A 24,316-nucleotide genomic window follows, 5' to 3' on the forward strand; every position below is an offset into this window, starting at 1 on the left:
AGTAAGATAATATTTGAAATGATGAGCATTTTTTATTGGGGAGATTTTTTTTAATTGAAAGTAGATTTTATTCTCACATAATTTATCCTGACTTTGGTTTCTTCTCCCTCTATTTCCCCCAGTTCCTTCCTACCTCTTTGCACACATAGACCTACTTCTTTTTGTCTTTTATTAGAAAACAAACAGGATTCTAAGGTATAAGAAAACAAACAGACTTCCAAGGGATAATAATAAAATATAATATAAAGTTAAAAACAAAATCTAACACGTTGGAATTGGACAAAACAAACAAGAAAAAGAGCCCACAAGAAGTCACAAGAATCATACCCACTCATTTGTACACTGGGGAATCCTAGAAAACATTAAATTAGAAGCCATAATATATAGAGAGAGGACCTTGTGCAGACACGCTCTGTACTGCTTCAGTCTCTGTGAGTTCAGATACGCATCAATCTTATAGATTTAGATGGCCTTGTTTTCCTGTCATCTTACATACCTTCTGCTTTTTCTTCCTTGGGGTTCACTGAGAGCTGAGGAAAGACATTTGATGGAGATGTCCTTTTTAGGGCTGAGTCTCTCACACTCTGTATAATGTCTGGCTTTGGCTCTCTGTATTCGTTTCCCACCTGCTGCAGGAAAAAAGTTTCTCTGATGATGGCTAAACAAGGCACTGATGAGCTTCCCCACCCAGGGAAAATAACTATTCTAAAAAGAATTGATCATGGGGTGGCTCCGAGGCAGAGACCAGATGAGTTAGGGGTCCTGGAAGCCACTTCCAAGATGATGCCCACATCAGTTATCCTGTTGAGAGAGGGGACTGCCAGCTCCCAAGGCATCACTGAGCTTGTGAGTAACACCAGTGCCTGCCAGGTGATTGCTGAGGCTGTTAAGAACCACCCCAGGTCCCCATGACATGGACAAACTTACTGTGGATGGCCAAGGCAAAGCAACAATTCCTAATAATGGAGCCACAATTCTGGAACTCCTTGACGTTGTCCATCCTGCAGCAAAGACTTTAGCAGACGTTGCCAAATCCCAAGACCCTGAGGTTGGCGATGGCACCACCTCGGTGACCCTGCTGGCTGTGGAGTTGCTGAAGCAGATGAAGCCCTACGTGGAGGAAGGTTTACGTCCTCAGGTCATCATCCGAGCTTTCTGCACAGCCACCCAGTTGGCTGTTAACAAAATCAAAGAGATTGCTGTGGCCATGAAGAAGCAAGATGAAGTGGAACAGAGGAAGAGGAAGATGCTGGAGAAGTGCGCAACGACAGCCCTGAGCTCCAAGCCGACCTCCCCGCAGAAGGCCTTCTTCGCCAAGACGGTGGTTGGTGCTGTGATGATGCTTGACGAGTTGCTGCAGCTTAAGATGATTGGCATCAAGAAGATGCAGGGTGGAGCCCTAGAGGAGTCTCAGCTGGTGGCTGGTGGCTGGTGGCTGGTGGCTGGTGCTGGTGGCTGGTGGCTGGTGGCTGGTGGCTGGTGGCTGGTGGCTGGTGGCTGGTGGCTACTGGCTGGTGGCTGGTGGCTGGTGGCTGGTGGCTGGTGGCTGGTTCAAGAAGACTTTCTCTTATGCTGCCTTTGAAATGCAGCCCAATAAGTTTAAGAACCCCAAGTCTGCCCTCTTAAATGTTGAGCTTGAGCTGAAAGCAGAGGAAGATGATGCTGAAATCAGAGTCCACACAGTGGAGGATTACCAGGCGATTGTTGATGCCTAGTAGAGCATTCCCTATGACAAGTTAGAAAAGATTCATCAGTCTGGAGCTAAAGTCAGGAACCCCCGCTCCACTGCAGATGCTCCCCCCAGCAGCTGGATGGGGCCGAGGTAAGGCTGCCTCCATGAAGAGGCAGTCTGCACACCTCCCTAATGAGGTGAATTGGAGGTGAGGAAATGATTGCTCGGTCTACTATGTTCTCCCTGGAGGTTATTTAAATAAAAATTAAAAGTTATTTGGTAAAAAAAAAAGTGATCATAAAAGTAGAAGATTAAGGGTCTAGGAGATAAATGGGGGCTAACAGGAGGGAGAAGAGAGGAGGGTGTGGTCGGAAATGTAATCAAAGAACATTATATGTTACTAGAAAAATGTATAATGAATAAATGCCATTAAAATGGATTGACCAAATTACTCAGGATATCAAGAGTAATGAAAGCGATAACAATTTAGATGTAATATGAATAAATTAATAAAAAATATTTTTTTAAAAAAGAATAATGAAAGCCAAGTTTCTCAGTCTTAGTAAACGGAGTCAGAACAGAAGTAAACTGAAAAGAATGTCAGGAAGCTGGTGTGGAATGGGCTGGTTTGGTACATTTGTATTTCCCTAAACAGATGGTAGATAAAAATGAGAGAGGAGGAATTAAAAGAAAGACATTCCTACATCTTTAAAATAGTTAAGAAACAGTGATTTTTTTATTTTTTATTTTTATTTTTTATTTAATTAATTTATTCAGATTACAACTCGATTGATATCCCATCACTTGTATCCTCCCATTCCTCTCTCCCTCCCGCTTTTACCCTATTCCCCTCTCCTAAGTCTAAGACCGAGGGGAACCTCCTCCCCCACTATATGGTCATGGGCTATCAAGTCTCATCTTGGTACTCTGATTATTCTTTCTCTGAGTAACATCAGGCCTCCCCACCAAGGGGAGTCAAATATGGGGCACCAGAGTTCATGTCAGAGTCAGTTCCTGCTCTCCACATAACTGAGAAGCTCCTGTAAGGCGGAAGACACTGTCAACAGAACAAAGCAACAGCCTATAGACTGGGAAAATATCTTCCACCAACCCTACATCTGACAAAGGTCTAATATCAAAAATATATAAAGAACTCAAGAAATTAAACACCACCAAACCAAATAACCCAATTGAGAAATGGGGCTCAGGACTAAACAGAGAATTCTCAACAGAGGAATATCGAATGGCTGAGAAACACTTAAAGAAATGCTCAACGTCTTTAGTCACCAGAGAAATGCAAATCAAAACAACTCTGAGATTCCATCTTACACCCATCAGAATGGCTAAGATCAAAAATTCAAGTGACACCACATGCTGGTGAGGATGTGGAGAAAGAGGAACACTCCTTCATTGATGGTGGGAATGCACACTAGTACAACCGCTTTGGAAATCTATCTGGTGCTTTCTCAGAAAACTGGGAATAGGGCTTCCTTAAGACCCAGCTATTCCACTCCTTGGAATATACCCAGAAAATGCTCCACCACACAACAAGGACATAAGCTCAACCGTGTTCATAGCAGCCTTATTCATAATAGCCAGAACCTGGAAACAACCTAAATGCCCCTCAGTTGAAGAATGGATAAAGAAACTGTGGTACATTTACACTATGGAATACTACTCAGCTATTAAAAACAAGGAAATCCTGAAATTTGTGACAAATAGATGGGACTAGAAATGATCATACTGAGTGAGTTAACCCAGAAGCAGAAAGACTCACATGGTATATACTCACTTATATCTGGACACTAGTCCAAAAAGCATATCCCATGAAAGTCTTCACTTACCAGGAGATTGGGATAGATGTGAGGACATCTTACTGAGACTCTCGGTAAGAGAAATATAGGAGATGGGGAAATAGAAGGATCCAGAGAATCCTAGAAACCTACAAAAAGAACATCATGATGGATGGATCGAGGCCCGGGGGGGGGGGGGGTCTGCTCAAACTATTGCATTAACCAAGGACAATACAAGTAATAAACATTGAATCCCTACTCTGATCTACCCAATGGACAGGAACAGTGATATTTTAAAAGCAATGAACACTCCTAGTGTACAAACTCTGGTTTATAAACATCAATTCTTCAGATTTCTTTTGAGAAATGACAGATTTCAAGGCTGGGAAAGACCAAGAGGAGCCCAGAACACCTTTTTGTGCCCGAAAATACGCACATGTTTAAAGACAAGATGTGTATAAAAATGTCTTGAAGAGGGAGGTAGTGGCACAAGCCTTTAAGGCCAGCACTTGGGAGGGAGAGGCAAGTTGATCTCTGAGTTCAAGGCCAGCCTGGTCTACAGAATAAGTTCCACAACAAACAGGGCTACACAGAAACCCTGCTTGAAAAATAAAAAGTAAGAAGAAGAAAAGAAGAAAGAAAAGGAGAAAATGTCTGGAGGGCCTGAGACGGCAGCTTAATTGATACAGCAGCCACAAGTCCTGGACTTCCATGCCCAGTCCAGTGTAAATCAGGTGTAGTGATGCATGCCTGTAACCCCAGCACTTGAGAGGTAGAGGCAGGAATTTCCAAACTCCCAGGTCACTCTCATAGCAAGTTTGAAGAACATGAGACAATGTGTCCAAAAAAAAAAAAAAAAACTGTTATCTACCTTATGGAAATACCAGGAACTGCTATGATAACCAAAACTAGTAATGAAGTAACCAGTGGTTTATAATTTTCATTTTTTAAATATTTTTGGGGCTGGAGAAATGGTTCAGCTTGAACACTTGACATCAGATCTCCATCAACTACATACTACATAAAAAGCCAGAAAAGGTGGTGTATTTCAGAAATCCTAGTGGTAGGGAGGCAAAGACAGGGATATCCTTAGAGTTTGCTGGACGTATAGTCTTTCTTAATCAGTCAGGTCCAAGTTCACTGAGAGTCCCTGTTTCAAAAAGTAAATAGGGATTCCAGAAAAATGGCCCAGTGAGTAAAGGTGCGAGCTGCCAAGATTTACAACCTTGGTTCGGTACCGAGGACCCATATGGTAGAAGGAGCCAACTCCTGCAAGCTGTCTTATGACTTCAACACAGGCACTGTGGTACCTGTGCCTGTGCACACACACACTAAAATGTAATTTGAAATACTAATAATAAACTGTAAAGTAATTGAAGAAGGCACCCTGACATTAACCTCTGGCTTCCACACCCGTGCACACATTTTTGAGCACATAAATACATACACAAGCATACAACACACAAAGCCAATGGCAAAAAATTAATGAATATAGTCCAAGCAACAGGAAAAGCCATCAAATGTTAGCTCTGCCCTGCACTAATAATCAAGATCAGAGCAAAACCAGATCCGCACAACCAATGACTATGAAGGCTAAAAATATTTAGTGTCTTGCTGTCTTTAAACATGACAAGACCATTACACTTACAAAGTTACAGAAGCTCTGGTTACCTGCACAAGACCTATGCAGTATTAAGCCAGTCAACATTCCACCATGGAGGTGATGGCAGGTCACATGATTCCCAACACATGGCTCAGGAGTGCATGACAGTCAGTCACTGCTAGAAGAGGGAGACAGAGTAGATTTTCTCAAGGGGTGTAGCCCAAACAGTTGCCTCTGCTCCAATGGATGCCTCCACACATATGCAGTATACATGCAGCACTAATTAGACTAAAGCTGGTTTTAAACAGAAGATATGAAGTTGGGAGGAGCATTTGGGTGGGAAATCAAAGAAATTTGAAGGGAGAGTAAGGGATGTATTATGAGCAAAATATATTATGGACACATATGAGGTTATTAAAGAATTAAGTTTTTAATTACAGTTTTAAATTTTTTTTGTTTCTGATTTTTCTTTACTCAGATTTATGTCTTCCCTCTTAATATATATAAACACATGTCACTGGGTAATGTCCACAGTACTGGAAGGTGCTATACACAATTCTGGATGACAAAAGCAATCATCGGTTTCACCCAGCTGTGAACTACATAAGCTACAATAATGACCTGCCCGAACGATGCACCCACTGGTGCAACCATGGTACAAATGCTATGGGAGTAACCAACCACTTTTTAAATTGGATTTCAGGCCCACTGCATAGGATGGAACAATTGCTTGATACGGTCAAATAAACCACGAAACTGAGAATAGATAAATCATGGACATTAGGGGGGAAAAAACCCTAATACTATTAGTCTAGTAAATGAACGTAGCAATAAGAAGATTTCTAATGATGTACCGCTACATCCATAAACTGGTCCATCAGCCAACACTCATCAGAGAAGCTTCTTCACACAGTAGGCAGGAGTTAACAAGAAAACCTACAACTTTTCAACATGAGGAGAGTAAGATACATTGGAATGCTCTGCTCTAACTAGGATGTCTATATTATAACTCACCCCTCGATGCCCAGGCATCTATGTGGAATAGAAAGCAGAAAGATTGTAACAGCCAGAGGTAGTGGATGACTTCAAGGAAACAGCATTTTCTAGACACAACATGGCAGATGCACATATGAACTCACAGAGACTGTGTCAAATTCGTAACATCTGCTCAAGCCCAAACCAGGCAAAATCCTAGGAGGGAAGAGCTCAAAGCCCCACCCCTACCCAAGGAGATATTGTCAGTTTATAGCTCCTGAAAGAGGAAAAGTCAGTTTTCTTCAACGGAGTGACACTGGGTATATCAACTACACTCCAGGGAAGTCCTCACACACAGGAAATAGCTGTCCAACACAAACTGGATTTTGTAGTTTTCCTTTGTTTTGTTTTGTTTTGTTTTTGAAACATGGGAAAGGAGGTGGAGGATAATCTGGGAAAAGTTAAAGGAAAGAAATTAATAAGATCAAAATATATTATATGAAGCTTTCAATGAATATAGAAACACTTTCAAAATCAAGAGATGTTTATATTTTTAGCATAGCATTTATTATAGAATACTGTAACTAAAATACTTGATACAAGTTTTACTGTCAGAGTTGTCATGATAGTTTACATTTTCATCAAAAAAAAAAAAAAGTATCGAGCAGATCACAGCGGTATGGTTACTCTAAAAAGAGTTCAAAAGAAACTTGTGGAGCCAATCAAACGTGCATGAGGATGGCTCCATGAGGACCAGAGAAGGTGAATTCCGTATTCCGTCACTGCTAGATCATCTCCTATACATTAGATGGTGCTCTGTAAAACACTGAGTAATCTCAATAAACGTGCTGTATTCTTAACCATCCATCAGGTTCAGTCAATTAAGCCCCATTTTCACGTGGGTTTTATTCATGGTGTAAATTTAAAAGTTCAATATTCTTTTTTAAATTTATTTATTCTTGTTACATCTCAATGTTTATCCCATCCCTTGTATCCTCCCATTCTTCCCTCCCTCCCATTTTTCCCTTATTCCCCTCCCCTATGACTGTTCCTGAGGGGGATGATTACCTCCCCCTGTATATGCTCATAGGGTATCAAGTCTCTTCTTGGTAACCTGCTGTCCTTCCTCTGAGTGCCACCAGGTCTCCCCCTCCAGGGGACGTGGTCAAATGTGAGGCACCAGAGTATGTGAGAAAGTCATATCCCACTCTCCACTCAACTGTGGAGAATGTTCTGACCGTTGGCTAGATCTGGGTAGGGGTTTAAAGTTTACTGTCTGTATTGTCCTTGGCTGGTGCCATAGTTTGAGCGGGACCTCTGGGCCCAAATCTGCCTATCATAATGTTCTACTTGTAGGTTTCTAGGACCCTCTGGATCCTTCTACTTTGCTATTTTCCCATGCTTCTCTCATCTAGAGTCCCAATAGGATGTCCTCCCCTCTGTTCCAGTTTCCTGGTAAGTGAAGGCTTTCGTGGGACATGCCCCTTGGGCTAGTATGCAGATATAAGTGAGTATATACCATTTGAGTCTTTCTGCTTCTGGGTTAACTCACTCATTATGATCATTTCTAGCTCAATCCATTTATCCACAAATTTTGGGAATTCCTTGTTTTTAATAGCTGAGTAGTATTCCATAGTGTATATGTACCACAGTTTCTTTATCCATTCTTCTACTGATGGACACTTAGGCTGTTTCCACGTTCTGGCTATTATGAATAAGGCTGCTATGAACATGGTTGAGCAAATCTTCTTGTTGTGTGCTGGAGCATCTTCTGGGTATATTCCAAGGAGTGGAATAGCTGGGTCTTGAGGAAGCCCTATTCCCAGTTTTCTGAGAAAGCACCAGATAGATTTCCAAAGCGGCTGTACTAGTTTGCATTCCCACCATCAATGAAGGAGTGTTCCTCTTTCTCCACATCCTTGCCAGCATGTGGTGTCACTTGAATTTTTGATCATAGCCATTCTGATGGGTGTAAGATGGAATCTCAGAGTTGTTTTGATTTGCATTTCTCTGGTGACTAAGGAGGTTGAGCATTTCTTTAAGTGTTTCTCAGCCATTTGATATTCCTCTGTTGAGAATTCTCTGTTAAGTTCCAAACCCCATTTCTCAATTGAGTTATTTGGTTTGGTGGTGCTTAATTTCTTGAGTTCTTTATATATTTTTGATATTAGACCTTTGTCAGATGTAGGGTTGGTGAAGATCTTTTCCCAGTCTGTAGGCTGTCGCTTTGTTCTCTTGACAGTGTCTCCTGCCTTACAGAAGCTTCTCAGCCTCATGAGGTCCCATTTATTAATTGTTGACATTAAGGCCTGGGCTGTTGGTGTTCTGTTCAGGAAGTTGTCTCCTGTGCCAATATGTTCCAGGCTCTTCCCCACTTTTTCTTCTAAGTGACTTAGTGTCTCTGGTTTTATGTGGAAGTCTTTAATCCACTTGGATTTGAGTTTTGTTCAAGGTGAAAAATATGGGTCCAGTTGCATTTTTTTACATATATACCTCCAGTTAGACCAGCACCATTTGTTGAAGATGCTATCCTTTTTCCATTGAATGGATTTGGCTTCTTTGTCAAAAATCAAGTGACCATATGTGTGTGGATTCATATCTGGGTCTTCAATTCGATTCCACTGATCAACCAGCCTGTTGCTGTGCCAGTACCATGCTGTTTTAATTACTATTGCTTTATAGTATGGTTTGAGATCAGGTATGGAGATTCCTCTGGAGCACCTTTTATTCTACAAGACTGTTTTAGCTATTCTGGGTTTTTTGTTTTTCCATATGAAGTTCAGAATTGAACTTTCAATGTCTTTAAAAATTTGTTTAGAAAAAAAATTTGTTTAGGTATTTTGATAGGATTGCATTAAATCTGTAGATTGCTTTTGGTAGGATGGCCAGTTTTACTATGTTAATTCTCCTGATCCATGAGCAAGGAAGATCATTCCATCTTCTCAGGTCATCTTCAATCTCTTTCTTCAGAGTTTTGAAATTTTTTTCAAACAAGTCCTTCACTTGTGTAGTTAGAGTAACTCCTAAATATTTTATATTGTTTGTGGCTAATGTGAAGGTTGTGGTTTTTCTAATTTCTTCCTCTGCAAGTTTGTCATTTGTGTATAGGAAGGCTACAGACTTTTTTGAGTTAATTTTGTATCCAGCTAATTTGCAGAAGTGTTAATCAGCTGTAGGAGTTCTCTGGTGGAATTTTGAGGGTCACTTATGTATACTATCATATCATCTGCAAATAGGGATAATTTGACTTCCTCCTTTCCCATTTGGATACTCTTGATCTTCTTTTGTCATCTTATTGCTCTGGCTAGAACTTCGAGTACTATTTTGAAAAGATATGGAGAGAGTGGGCAGCCTTGCCTTGTTCCCAATTTTAGAGGAATTTCCTTGAGTATCTCACCATTGACTTTGATTTTGGCTATTGGCTTGCTGTATATAGCCTTTATTATGTTGAGGAAAGTGCCTTGTATCCCCGATCTCTCTAAAACTTTAAACATGAATGGGTGTTGGATTTTATCAAATGCTTTCTCTGCATCTAAAAAGATGATCATATGGTTTTTTCTCTTCAGTTTGTTTATATGGTGGATTACACTGATGGATTTCTGTATATTAAACCATGCCTGCATGCCTGGAATGAAGCCTACTTGGTCATGATGAATGATATCTTTGATGTGTTCTTGTATTCATTTTGCAAGTATTTTATTTAGTATTTTTGCATCGATGTTCATAAGAGAAATTGGTCTGAAATTCTCTTTCTTTGTTGAGTCTTTGTGAGGTTTAGATATCAATGAGACTATGGCCTCATAGAATGAATCTGGTAATTTTCCATCCATTTCTATCTTTTGGAGTAGCTTGAATAGTACCGGTATTAGCTCGCCCTTGAAGGTCTGGTAGAATTCTGCACTGAAACCATCTGGCCCTGGGCTTTTTTTGGTTGGGAGACTATCAATGATTGCTTCTATTTCTGTAGGGGAAATAGGAGTATTTAGCTTGTTTATCTGTTCTTCACTCAACTTTGGCAAGTGAAATTGATCAAGAAGATCATCCATTTCCCTTAGATTTTCAAATTTTGTGGCATATATGCCTTCAAAGTAGGATCTTATGATTCTTTGTATTTCTTCAGTGTCTGTTGTTATGTCTCCTTTTTCATTTCTGATTTTGTTGATTTCAATACTGTCTCTCTGCCTTTTAGTTAGTTTGGCTAATGGTCTGTCTATCTTGTTGGTTTTCTCAAAGAACCAGCTCTTGGTTTTGTTGATTCTTTGGACTGTTTTCTTAGTTTCTAATTTGTTAATTTCAGCCCTGAGTTTGATTATTTCCAGACGTCTACTCCTTTTGGGTGTTTCTGTTTCTTTTTTTTCTAGGGCTTCCAGTTGTGTCATTAAGATGCTTATGTGCGATGTTTCCGATTTCTTTTTAAAGGCACTTAGTGCTATGAATTTTCCTCTTAGCACTGCTTTCAATGTATCCCACAAATTTGGGTATGTTGTTCCTTCCTTTTCATTGAATTTCAGAAACGCCTTGATTTCTTTCTTTATTTCTGCCCTGACCCAGGTGTCATTTAGCAGAGAGTTGTTGAGTTTCCACGTACGTGTAGGCTTTTTATTATTTCTGTTGTTGTTGAGTTACAGCCTAAGAGCATGGTGATCTGATAGGATACAAGGTATTATTTCAATCCTCTTGTATCTATTGAGACTTGCTTTGTGACCTATGATGTGATCAATTTTGGAGAAGGTTCCATGGGGTGCAGAGAAGAAGGTATATTCTTTCTTGTTTGGGTGAAAGGTGCTATAGATATGTTAGATCCATTTGACCCATGGCATTGGTTAATGATGTTATTTCTCGGCTTAGTTTCTGTTTCAATGACTTATCCTTCAGTGAGAGTGGGTGTTGAAGTCTCCCACTATTATTGTGTGGAGATCGATGTGTGGTTTAAGCTTTTTTAGCAGATCTTTTACAAATGTGGGTGTCATTGTATTGGGAGCATAGATGTTCAGAATTGTGATGTCATCTTGGTTGACTTTACCTTTGATGAGTACGAAGTGTCCTTCCTCATCCCTTTTGATTAATTTTGGTTGAAAGTCTATTTTGTTTGATATTAAATGGCTACGCCTGCTTGCTTCTTGTGACCATTTGCTTGGAATATTTTTTCCAACCTTTTATCCTGAGGTAATGCCTATCATTATGGGTGAGATGTGTTTCTTGAATGCTGAAGAATGTTGGATCTTGTTTATGCACCCATTCAGTTAGTCTGTGTCTTTTTATTGGAGAATTGAGACCATTGATGTTGAGAGATATTAATGATCAGTGACTGTTAAGAGTCTTAATTTTGATGTTGTTTCCAGTCGAGTGTTTGTGTAGTTGTGTATTTGCCATGGGATAGTTATCTATTTCCTGAGTAGTTTTGGTTGTAGCTTGACCCTTTGGGATGGAGTTTTCATTCTAGTACCTTCTGTAAAGCTGGATTTGTGGATAGGTACTGTTTGAATTTGTTTTTGTCATGGAATATTTTGTTTTCTCCATCAATGGTTATTGATAGTTTTGCTGGGTAAAGTAGTCTGGTCTGGCGTCTGTGGTCTCTTAGGGTTTGCAGGATCTCTGTCCAGGCCCTTCTGGCTTTTATGGTCTCTGCTGAGAAGTCGGGTGTAATTCTGATAGGTTTGCCATTAAATGTTATTTGGTCCTTTTCCCTTGCAGCTTTTAATATTTTTTCTTTGTTCTGTATGTTTTGTGTTTTGATTATTATGTGATGGGCAGTTTTTCTTTTCTGGTCAATTCTATTTGGTGTTCTACAGGCCTCTTGTATGTTTATAGGCATCTCTTTCTTTAGATTGGGGAAATTTTCTTCTATGATTTTGTTGAGAATAGTTTCTGGGCCTTGGAGTCTGATATCTTCTCTTTCTTCAATGCCTATTATCCTCAGATTTCTTCTTTTCATGGTGTCCTTAATTTCTTGAATGTTTTGTGTCAGGAGTTTTCCAGATTTGGCATTTTCTTTAATGGTTGCTTCAAGATCTTCTAGACCTGAGATTCGTTCTTCCATCTCTTGGATTCTGTTAGAAAAGCTCGCCTGTGTTGCTCACCTTCTTCTCTGAGGTCTCACATTCTCATTTTTCTTTTGTCTGTGTGTTTATCATTGACTCCATTTTCATTTTCAGATCTTGAACTGATTTTTTTGATTTCTTTCATCTGATTGTTTGTATATTCCTGAGTTTCTTCCATTGCCTCTTTATAGGTCTTCAGAGCTTGAACCGTTTTACTTATTTCTTTCATCTGGTTGTTTGCATTTTCCTGCAATTTTTCCAGTTCCACTCTATGTGTTTCTTTTATGTCTCTCACCTGTTTGGCTGCATCTTCCTGCATTTGATAGCGAATTTTATTTGTTTCCTCCATTATCATCCTCATTACTAAGGATTTGAGGTCATTTTCTTGTATTTCCGTTGTATTTGAGTTCTCTGGGTTGTTTTCTTTGGGATAGCTGGAAACTGGAGACTCCATGTTGTTTTGGGTTTCTTGCATATGCTTTTACGCTGTCCTTTAGACATCTTGCTGTCTTTGTTTTTGTTGGGTAGCTTCCAGAGTTGGATGGAGGGAGTCTGATGATATATTCACTTGTTTTCTCATGATTTCCCTAGGCTGGGAGCTCTAATGCTTCACTGGTGTGGATGTTAGGAGGTTAGCCCTGTTGTTTTAGACTCTCACAGCCAGTGTTCCTCAGCTCCCCTGTGCTGTGGGTCCTGCAATCGTTCTGGGTCTCTGAATGCACGTTGGGTTAGGCCAAGGTATCCACAGCCTTCTGTGTCCCCTGCCAAGTCCAGCCAGGAACACTGGGCCCGAACCACAGGCCGAACTCAGCTTGATTCTCAGGGCCTGAACCGTCTGCCGAGCTCAGCTAGGGATTCTGGGCCCAAAATGCACACAGGGTCCAGCCAGAATTTTTGGGCTGGGACTGTGCACCAAGCTCAGCTAGGGGCTTTTGGCCCAAAGTGCGTGCTGTGGTCAGTTATTGACTCAGGGCCCAAACTGACCACCAATCTCAGCCAGGAATTCTGGATTCAAACTGCACACTGTCCAACCAGAGTCTTAGAGCCGGTGGAACTGAGTGCTCTGCCCAGCCTGCGTCACAGCAGGAGAACTGCGGCTGCACTGAGCCAGCACTGCTGGTGGAACTGAGCGCTCCGCCCAGCCTGCACCACAGCAGTGAAGCTGCAGCTGCGCTGAGCTGGTGCCTAGGGTGGAACTGAGCGCTCCGCCCAGCCTGCGCCACAGCAGGGGAGCTGTGGCTGCGCTGAGTTAGTGCCTTGGGCAGAATTGCTTGCTGAGCTGAGACAGAACCCGGGACTCTGGGGCCAAACTGTCCACCGAGTCCAGTCTGGGTCCCAAGGCACCACGCGACCCAAATCCTGCCCAGAGTCCCCTCTCCCGCAGCAACTCCCGCCGGCCACCACACCAATCGCCTCCACCGGAAGGCTCTGAGCTGCAAACCTCAGCCACCGCCGCTGCTGACGCTGGTGCCGCCGCCGCCGCTGCCTCTGTTGCTGCTGCTCCGTTCTGAGAAAATCCACGCTCCTCCCATGTGCAGGGGCACGCAGGTCCTCCACACTGGTCCCTCCAAACCGTGGAGCACTCCCGCTGCCGTGGTGTGGGGACCCCAGTGTTCCTGGCTCAGAAATCTGTGCAATTCCCTGAATTGTTCACTGGAGCCTCCAAACACGGTCCACACTGCTCACCGCCATCTTGGATCTCCAAGTTCAACGTTCTTTAGCACCATCTTTCCAAAGAACACAGCAGAACTCATTATGGGAAATTCACAGTCCACTTAGGCTTGCATCCCATGGCATAATCTTTAGAACAATAGGTTTTCTTGGTTGAATAAGTGGCTGTGTGCCTAGTTTCAGAGGTATCTAAAATAACGGAAGAAAAATATTGAGGAGCGATGAGTAAACCAACAACAACCGCAGAAGGAAAGTAAAAAGCAAACATTCAAGAGGATATTTGACCATGTCCCCTGGAGGGGGAGGCTTGGTGGCACTCAGAGGGAGGACAGCAGGTTACCAAGAAGAGACTTGATACCCTATGCGCATACACAGGGGGAGGAAGTCCCCCTCAGTCACAGTCATAGGGGAGGGGAGTAAGGGGAAAATGGGAGAGAGGGAGGAATGGGAGGATACAAGGGAGGGGATAACCATTGAGATGTAATATGAATAAATTAATAAAATAATTTTTATAAAAAGTGTTTCTCACTGTTGAGAATTCTGTTTAGCTCTGTACTCCATTTTTTAATTGGATTATTTGGTGTGGTGGCATTTAATTTCGTGAGCTCTTTATATATTTTGGATATTAGCCCTTTGTAAGATGTAGGGTTGGTGAAGATCTTCTCCTAGCCTGTAGGTTGTTGTTTTGTTCTGTTGGCTGTTTCCTTTGCCTCACAGAAGCTTCTCAGCCTCCTGAGGTCCCATGATTAATTGTTGACCTTAAGGCCTGGGCTGTTGGTGTTCTGTTCAGGAAGTTGTCTCCTGTGCCAATGAGTTCAAGGCTCATACCAACTTTTTCTTCTAACAGATTTAGTGTGTCAGGTTTTAAGTTGAGGCCTTTAATCCACTTGGACTTTAGTTTTGTGCAGGGTGATAAATATGAATTTACTTGCATTCTTCTACGTGTAGACATCCAGTTAGACCAGCACCATATGTTGAAGATGCTATCTTTTTTCCATTGTATGGATTTGTCTTCTTTGTCAGAAATCAAGTGTCCATAGGTGTGTGGGTTTATTTCTGGGTCTTTGATTCGATTCCATTGATCAACCATCTGATTTCTATGCTAGTGCCATGCACTTTTATTACTGTTGCTCTATAGTACAGCTTGAGATCCAGGCTGGAGATTCAAGAGGATCTTTTATTGTACAGGATTGTTTTAGCTATTCTGGGTTTTTTGTTTTTCCATATGAAATTGAGAATTAATTGTTCTTTCAAGGTCTATAAAGAATTCTGTAGGAGGCCGGGCATGGTGGCGCATGCCTTTTATCTCAGCACTCAGGAAGCAGAGACAGGCGGATTGCTGTGAGTTTGAGGCCAGCCTGGTCTACAAAGTGAGTCCAGGATAGCCAAGGCTACACAGAGAAACTATCTCGAAAAGTAAAAAAAAAAAAAAAAAAAAAAAAAAAAAAAAGAATTCTGTAGGATTTTGATGGGCCATTTTTACTATGTTGATTCTCCTGATCCATGAGCATGGGAGATCTTTTCATCTTATGATAGCTTCTTCAATTTCTTTCTTTAGAGACTTGAAGTTTTTTCATATAAGTGTTTCTCTTGTTTGGTGTGAGGTACACCAAGATTCTTTATATTATTTATGGCTATTGTGAAGGGTGTCATTTTCCTCCTTTCTTTCTCGTCCCATTTGCCATTTGTATACAGAAAGGCTATTGATATATTTTGAGTTGATTTTGTATCCAACCACAATATTGAAGGTGTTTATCAGCTGTAGGAGCTCCTTGGTAAAAAAAAAAAAATTTAGGGTCACTTATGTATGCTATCATATCATCCAGGAATAGTGATAATTTGACTTCTTTTCCAATTTTTATATTTTTTAGTTGTCTTATTGCTCTAGCTAGGACTTCAAGTACTACATTGAAGAGATACGGGAAAGAGTGGACAGCCTTGTCTTGTCCCTGATATCAGTGGAATTGATTTAAGTTTTTTTCCATTTAGTTTAATGTTGGCTGTAGGGTTGCTGTGTGTTGCCTTTATTGTGTTTAGGTGTGTGCAATGTGTCGCTGCTCTCTCCAGGACTGTAGACATCAATAGGTATTGGATTTTGTCAAAGGCCTTTTCAGCATCTAAGGAGAAGATAAAGTAGTTTTTTCTTTCAGTTCGCCTATATGATAAATTACATTGATGGATTTCTGTATTTTGAACCTTCCCTGAATGCCTGGAATGAAACCCACTTGATTATGGTGAATGTTATTTTTGATGTATTCTTGTATTTGGTTTGCAAGTATTTTATTGAGTATTTTTGTATCAGTGTTCATAAGAAAAATTGGTCTTAAATTCCATTTCATTGTTGAGTCTTTCTGTGGTTTAGGTAATCGAGGTGACTGTGGCCTCATAGAATGAGTTTGGTAATGTTCTCTCTGTTTCTATTTTGTGGAATAGTTCAAAAAAACGGTATTAGCTCTTCTTTGAAGGTCTAGTAAAATTCTGCACAGAATTCATCTGGCCCTGGGATTTTTGTGGTTGGGAGACTTGATAACTTCCTCTATTTACTTAGGAAATATAGGACTATTTAGTTTGTTTTCCTGTTCTTGACTCAGTTTTGGTAACTGGTAGCTATCAAGAAAATTGTCCATTTCATTTAGATTTTCAAATTTTGTGGCATATAGGCTTTTGAAGTAGGACCTAATGATTCTTTGGGTTTCCTCAGTGCCTGCAGTTATGTCTCCCTTTTCATTTCTGATTTAGGCAATTTGAATACTCTTCCCTTTGCCTTTTAGTTAGTTTGGCTAAGGATTTGTCTATCTTGTTGATTTTTTCAAAAACCAGCTCTTGGTTTTGTTGATTCTTTAAATTGTTCTCTTTGTTTCTAATTTATTGATTTCATCCCTGAGTTTGATGATTTCTAGCCATCTTCTCCTCTTTGGTGACTCTGCATCTTTTTGTTCTAGAGATTTCAGGTGTGTTGTTAAACTGCCAGTGTGGGATCTCTCCAATGTCTTTATAAAGGCATTTAGTGCTATGAACTTTCCTCTTAACACTGCTTTCATTGTGTCCCATAAGTTTGGGTATGTTGTGCCTTCCTTTTCATTAAATTCTAGGAATATTTTAATTTCTTTCTTTTTTATTTCATCCCTTACCCAGAAGTCACTGAGTAGAGAGCTGTTCAGTTTCCATGAGGTTGTAGTCTTTCTGTTGTTATTGAGTTCCAGCTTTCATCCATGGTGGTCTGATAAGATGCAAGAGGTTATTTTGATCTTTTCGTGTCTGTTGAGATTTGCTTTGTGCCCAAGTATATGATCAATTTTGGAGAGGTTCTATGCGGTGCTGAAAGGAAGGTGAATTCTTTTGTGTTTGGGTGAAAAGTTATGTATATATATAAAACAGTTAGTTAGTTCCATTTGATTCATGATGTCTATTAGTTTCATTATTTCTCCATTTAGTTTCTTCCTCAATGGCCTATCTATTGGTAAGAGTGTAGTGTTGAAGTCTCCCACTATTAATGTGTGGCCTTTGGTGTGTGATTTAAGCTTTGGAAATTTTTTTTTTCATGAATGTGGGTGTTCCTGCACTTAGGGCATGTGTGGTCCTTCCCTATCTCTTTTGATTAGTTTTAGTTGAAAGTGAATTTTATTAGATACTAGAATGGCTACTCCAGCTTGTTTCTTGGCTCCATTTGCTTAGAATACCTTTTTCCAGCCCTTTATCTCTGGTAATGTTTATCTTTGTTGTTGAGGTATGTTTCTCGTATGCAGAAGAATGATGGGTCCTCTTTTTGCATCCATTCTGTTAGCCTGTGTCTTTTTATTGGGGAGTTGATTGATGTTGAGAGATATTAATGACCCATGGTTTTTAGTTCCTGGTTTTTTTATGTTGGTGTTGGAAGAGAGGGGGGGGAGGGAGGGAGGGGAAGAGAGAGAGTTAACCTCCTTGGGCTGGAGTTTTCCGTCTAGTATCTTCTGTAGGGTTGGACTTATGGTTAGGTACTGGTTAAACTTGGCTTTGTCATAGAATATCTTGTTTTCTCTATCTATTGTGATTGAAAAGTTTGTTGGGTATAGCAGTCTGAAGTAGCATTTGTGGTCTCTTAGTGTCTGCCTGATATCTCTCCAAGCTTTCATAATCTCTATTGAGAAATCAGGTGTAATTCTGATAGGTTTGCCTTTATATATGACTTAGCCATTTGCTCTTGCAGATTTTAGTATTCTTTCTTTTTCTGTACATTTGGTCTTTTGATTATTATGTGGTTGGAGGATTCTCTTTTCTGGTCCAATCTATTTGTAGTCCTCTAGGCTTCTTGTGTATTTATGGGCATTTCTTTCTTTAGGTTAGGGAAGTTTTATTCTATGATTTTGTTGAAAATATTTTCTGGACCTTGCAGCTGTGAGTCTTCTTTTTCTTCTATTCCTATTTTTCTTAGGCTCGGTCTTTTCATAGTGTCCCAGACTTCTTGAATGTTCTGTGTCAGGAGCTTTTTAGATTTGACATTTTCTTTGACTGTTGTGTTGATTTCTTCAATCATATATCTTCTACCCCTGAGATTCTGTCTTCTATCTCTTGTATTCTGTTGGTGATGCTTGTGTCTGTAGTTCCTGTCCTCTTCCCTAGGCTTTCCACTTCCAGAATAGTCTTGAATTGTGTTTTCTTCATTGCTTCTATCTCCATTTTTATGCCTTGAATCCTTTTATTCATTTCCATTTCATGCTTGATTTTTAGTTTCCTGTCTTTTGCTAATTTCTTCAAGCAATTTGTTCAATTCTTTCATCTCTTTCTTTGTGTAGTCCTATTCTAGTTTGAGGGGTTTGTTTTCCTCCTTTAAGCCCTCTATCATTTTCATAACCTCAGATTTGAAATCCCTCTCTTGAGCATCAGGTGTGATAGTGTCTCCAGGGCTTGTTATGGGTGGTAGGACTGTTGGTTTCTGGTGATATCAAATGCCCCTGTGCATTGTTGCTTGTGTTCCTATACTGACCTCTTCCCATTGAGATGTTTCTGGTGTTAATAGGTTTGGTGGTTTCTGGTGATCAGAGAGTTTGAGGTTAGGTGTCGATGAAGGGGCTTTGGTTCCACACCCTATTCACTTCAATTGGGTTCAACTGTGTCTGTTGGCTCCCTGTTTGTGATCTAGATATACCATGCACCTGGGGAGCAGACAGAAATATACCAAGCACAGAGCTTCTCCTGTAGGCCTGCTTACCTCCTAGGGGTGGATAACAATGAATGGTGCTGGCTTCAAGCACAGATCAAACCTCACAGTCTGGAACACAAGTGATTCTGACCTCAGGTCACCCAGAAAATCCACAGAAAGCTTTGGGATACAAGCAGGCACCGAGGGTGTGCACCAAAACCAGTGCCACATGCCTGGCTGGCAGACAGCTTCTGTACGCCCAGAGCTTAGAGGGAGCTGTGGCCTGCAAAAACAACAGCATCTGTGGCTTCTAGCACAGTCTGAAAAACAAGTGGATCTGACCTCAGGTCACCCAGCAAATCCACAGAAAGTTCCAGAGTCCAAGCTGGCACCAGGCACATGTTCCAATGACTAGCCATAGGCCTGGCTGGCAAGCATTTCTGACTCCAGGGCTCGGAGAGAGGCCTGGTCTCTGGAATTCTTAAATTTGTCTCTCGATTCATGTGAGAGAGAAATTGAGCAGAACTGAACTGAGAAATCCAAACTCCTGCTCATCTCAATAATCAGATCTTTTCAATAATGCCTCTCTCGAATTCTCCCCACATCTAGAAGTTTCTGGAACCCATTTCTTCCTCATTACTCTAGTCTCAGTGATCACTTAGGATCTCCCAAGTCATCCAGCCCAAGCAGGAATCAAGAGCTCCTGAGTGCAGAACGGGACACTAAGAAAGACGATGGATTGTACAAAAGTCATTCACCTACCACTGTGGCTTAACCAGAAGTGCAGACTGCAGAGAGCTACACAACCACAAACACACTATACGCAAAAGCTTGCATCAGACAGGATTGCTTATGTTTATTGTCCTAAGTAATTTGCTGACATTAGCTGATATCATCCAATCAACAACCCTGTGAGGGATAGCTGTGTCACAAGTGACCAAGCCATGCCACAAATGATAATTGATTCATTCGATGTTATATAATAAATCTCTAACAGAGCCAATATCCAAGTGATCATGAAGCTTTAAAGATCATAAAATTATATCACCCCTCCCTCTCCAATTCTTGTCATGCCCCTAATCTCTCTCAAATGCATGGTCGCTTATTAATTATTATTGTTACACATACATGATTATAAGTATATAAATAGAACCTACTGGGTCTTTTTAGTATGGTTTGTATGTGTATGTTATTTTGGCTTCAGGATGAAAGCCGAGAAAACTCAATTCAGATACAGAAGTTCCAAACAAAAGTTTTATTTTCTGAGCTTAGGAAGGCAGCCAATTTGGGATCTGAACCTTGTCCTTGAGGGGAAGTTTCGTTGTATATTTAAAGGGTAAAAACTGGAATTAGCTCATACGGAGGCAGATGGTAGAAGAGAGTGATCAGCCTTGACTTAAGTTATTTTGTTAACAAGCAGTTATAGCTAACCTTGAAAGTGTGCCTGGCAGTTGGGGCAGCTGGTCTTACAGTTGGGGGGAAATTTGGCTGATTAATAAGGCCATACATGCTGATCATAAAAATAGTTTAGGGTCAACCTGACCTTGTATAGAGATCCTTTTATACCAGCAGCAAGCTGAGGTGATTGGGCTGGTGGAATTGAAATAAAATTATCTATAGTAATGCTACCCAAAAGGAGCAGGCCTCAACGATGTTTTCAGTGCTGACTAACAAATGTACACTGCACCATCCTCGTTGGTGGGTACAAGAACTCCAAACACATGGCTCTTAGGCTCTTTATATTCCATTGTCTCATTTTCATCCTTACTGTGGCTCCAGTTTCAGTGAGGAGAACAAGAGCAGAATTGATCCTTGTATAAGCATGCCCTTTGGGAACGGACCCAGGAACTGCCAAGGCATGAAGTTCGCCCTCTTCAGCATGACACTCAGCGTTGTCAGAGTCCTGCAGAACTTCACTCTGCAGTCTTGGGGGAAAACACAGGTGAGGCAGAATCCTCAGTAAGTAATATTTCAACTTGTTTTGTTTTGTTTTGTTTGATACAGGGTTTCTCTGTGTAACCCTGGCTGTCCTGGACTCAATTTGTAGACCAGGCTGACCTTGAACTCACAGCGATCCGCCTGCACCTGCCTCTTGAGTGCTGGGATTACAGGCGTGCGCCACCATGCCTGGCTCAACTTTTTATTGTAAAAATAAAAAATAGAGCTTTGCATACAAAAATTAAAAATGTTTGTCTTAGCTATTTTTATATTGCTGTGATGAAACATCATGACCAAGGCAACCTGTTTTAAAGAAGTGTTTCATTGGACTATGGTTCCAGAAAGTTGAAGTCCATGATGGTAGAGTGAAGGTAGGGTGGCAAGAACAGCCAAGAACTCACAGGAAAGAGAGGATGGGAGTGAGCAGCACTAGCCTTTTGAAACCTCAAAGTCTGCCCCCTGTGACACACCTCCTCCAACAAAGCCACACCTACTAATCTTTCCCAAATAGTTCTATCCACTGGGGACCAAGTGTTCAAACATAAATCTGTGAGGCACATTCTCATTCAAACCGCACAATGGCCCTTGACATTTTAATAACCAGAAACAAAGACTGTATTTGTAGTGTGATATGAACTTTCAGGTCCTTCCATCCTGAGCTATATCTGAATAAAACACAAATAAGAAATTCATTGTCCTAAAAGTTGTGTCAAGAGATGAACCCATAACTGGAGTGTAAATGTCTGTCAGGAGCCATGCTATATTTTCCAAGGGGATGTGTCATGCAACACCATAGACTTTAATTTACCTCAGAACGAAACTCAGATGATATTGGCTTAATCAGCTTTCCTTGATGACTGAGAGGTCAGAATTTCATTGGCATAATCAGTGTGTATGCAACATATCATCTATCGTGTGATTCAAAGGAAATTATTAAGTCAATAGTAGATATGGAGATTCCTCTTCTTACCCTCATAAAACCATCTACACTGATTCCAACTAGTTCAATCAATTACGATTTCTAACTATTTCTCTGTAGTTCTATCAATAATATAATGAAAATAGGAACCATTGTGTCGACAGTAGTTGTCTATCATTTTTATTTTGACATTTGATGATATTAAGAACATAAATAAGAATATCTTTCAATTATGCATGACATGTCTTGTCATTATGTACATTAGTGGCAAATGTACTGAATCAACCAAAAGGATGCTAATCCTTTCTAATCACCATAGTCACTTGTCATGTGAGCCAATTTGGGATTCCTACTTGACTCTAAAAGTTTGGTGATGTTGACCCAATTTGATTTGACACATTGTTTGAGAATGTTTTCATAGTTTAAGTCTGTCACCTTTGAAGGATTTTTCATATAACTCAAATGAGATGCTAATATTCTTGTTACTATTGTTGTCATTATTTTCCTCTCCCTCTCATTCCTGAAAATCCGTGTTTCCTTACACTTCTTTGGAGTCTATGGTTGTTAATATTGTCAGCCTGGCTGAGTGTGTGAATCTGCCAGCATGAAAGCCATCCCTGAGGAGTGTCTGTATACAAGAAAGTTGTGCTTCTGTGAGTAGAGGAACCTCTGGTAATTCCAGCTCCAGAGTATCTGATGCTTTCTTGTGGCCTCTGCAGCACCTGTTCAAACATGCAAGACCCACACAGGAAAAGAGATGAAGGGAGAGAGAGAAGGAGGGAGGGAGAGAGAGAGAGAAGAATTTTTAAGGGATGAGGAATTTTCAGTTCGCGTGGTTTAATAGAAAATAGATTTTATTCTCACATAATTTATCCTGATTTTGGTTTTTCCTTTCTCTATTTCTTCCTGTTCCTTCCTACTTCCCCTCACATACAAATTCACTCCTTTTCTTTCTCTTATTAGAATACAAGCAGGCTTCTAGGGGATAAGGAAACAGACTTCTAAGGAATAATAATAAAATGTAAACATAAAGTTAAAACAAAACTAACACGTTGTAATTTGACAAAACAAAGAGAAGAAAAGGAGCCCAAGAGAAGTCATAAGAATCAGACCCCCTCATTTGCATCCACAAGATTCCCACAAAAACACTAAATTAAAAGCCATAATACATAGAAAATAGACTTGGTGCAGCCTCTGTGCATGCTGCCTCAGTCTCTGTGAATTCATATAGTAATCAATCCTGTAGATTTAGAGGAACTTGTTTTCTTGGCATCTTCCATTCTTCCAGCCTCCTTGTCCTCAGGGTTCCCTAAGAATTGAGGGGAGAGATTGGATAAAGACATCCCCTTTAGGGCCAGGTCTCTCACACTCTGCACAATATCTAGCTGTGGGTCTCTGTACTTGTTCCCACTTGCTGCAGGAGAAATATCCTCTCATGTTGGCTGAGAAAGGCATTGATCTGCTTCCCTGGCCAGAAACAAAATAAGTTTTCTAAAAAGAATTGATCATGAAAGAAGAAGATGAAAAGTCTAGGAAAAATATGGGAACTAACAGGAGAGAGAAGAGATAAGGGTATGATTGGGAATTTGATCAAAGTACATCATTTGCTTCCATGAAAATATAACTAGGAATCCCAATACTATGTTGTTGGGGACAGTAGGCCATATGGCCAATGTTCAGCCATCTTGGCAGAACCTGCACCTTTAGGTTTCTATTTCTCCAGCAGTCTGTCATTTACCAGAAACCAGCTGACCCTGTTGTGGTTCGGCAGTTAGACTAAAGATAAGATTAAGATGGAGCCACCCTGTTATGATTTATCAGTTAGACTAGATAAAGATAGAGCAAAATATTTAGTGTGGCAGAATGTTATGACCTCACCTGGAATTCCCTGTGCCTTGAGATAGCCTGCAGCTGGGTTGCCATAGCAATACGCTTCCCTGTCTCCTGCCTTATAAAAGCTGCGTCTTGAAAAATAAAATTTAAGAATTTGATCAATGTTCAGACTTGCTCTCCTTCTTCGTGTCTTGTATTTTTGTCCCTCATACAGGTGAATATCCTCCCGAGCTTCAGTCGAACCCTGGCTGGCTGCAACACTATGTATAATGAATAAACGTCAATGAAAATGAGTTGAGCAAATGACTAGTCATATCAATAATAATGGAAACTCAGCTTCCCAGTCTTGGTAAATGAAGTCAGATTCAGAATAGAAGAAGACTGAGAAGAGTTCTAGAAAACCAGAGTGGAATGGGATGTTTCTGTGTAAATTTGTATTTCTCTAAATATATGGTAGATAAAAATGAGAGAGGAGGAAAAAGAAGATATTCCCACATCTCTAAAAGAGCTAAGAAACAGTGATAATTTAAGCACTCCTAGCATCCAACCCAGATTTTATGAATACAATTTTTCAGGTTTTTTTTTTTCAAGAAATTACAGATTTCGAGGCTGAGAATCTTCAAAAAGATCTCAGAACACCTTCTTGTGCAGAAAATACACACATGCTCAAAGACAAGATGTCTACGAAAATGGCTTGAAGCCAGGTAGTAATGGAGCATGCCTTTAATTCCAGCATTCAGGAGACAGAAGCA

At 40.5% G+C, this 24,316-nt stretch overlaps 1 pseudogene; it reads left to right on the plus strand.

Annotated features, from left to right (window-relative positions):
- The first annotated feature begins 780 nt into the window (after nt 1-780).
- Nucleotides 781-23,841, plus strand: LOC127203308 (T-complex protein 1 subunit eta-like; annotated as a pseudogene).
- The last annotated feature ends 475 nt before the right edge of the window (nt 23,842-24,316 follow it).

This window comes from Acomys russatus, chromosome 19 (assembly GCF_903995435.1).
Source record: "Acomys russatus chromosome 19, mAcoRus1.1, whole genome shotgun sequence".
NCBI lineage: Eukaryota > Metazoa > Chordata > Mammalia > Rodentia > Muridae > Acomys > Acomys russatus.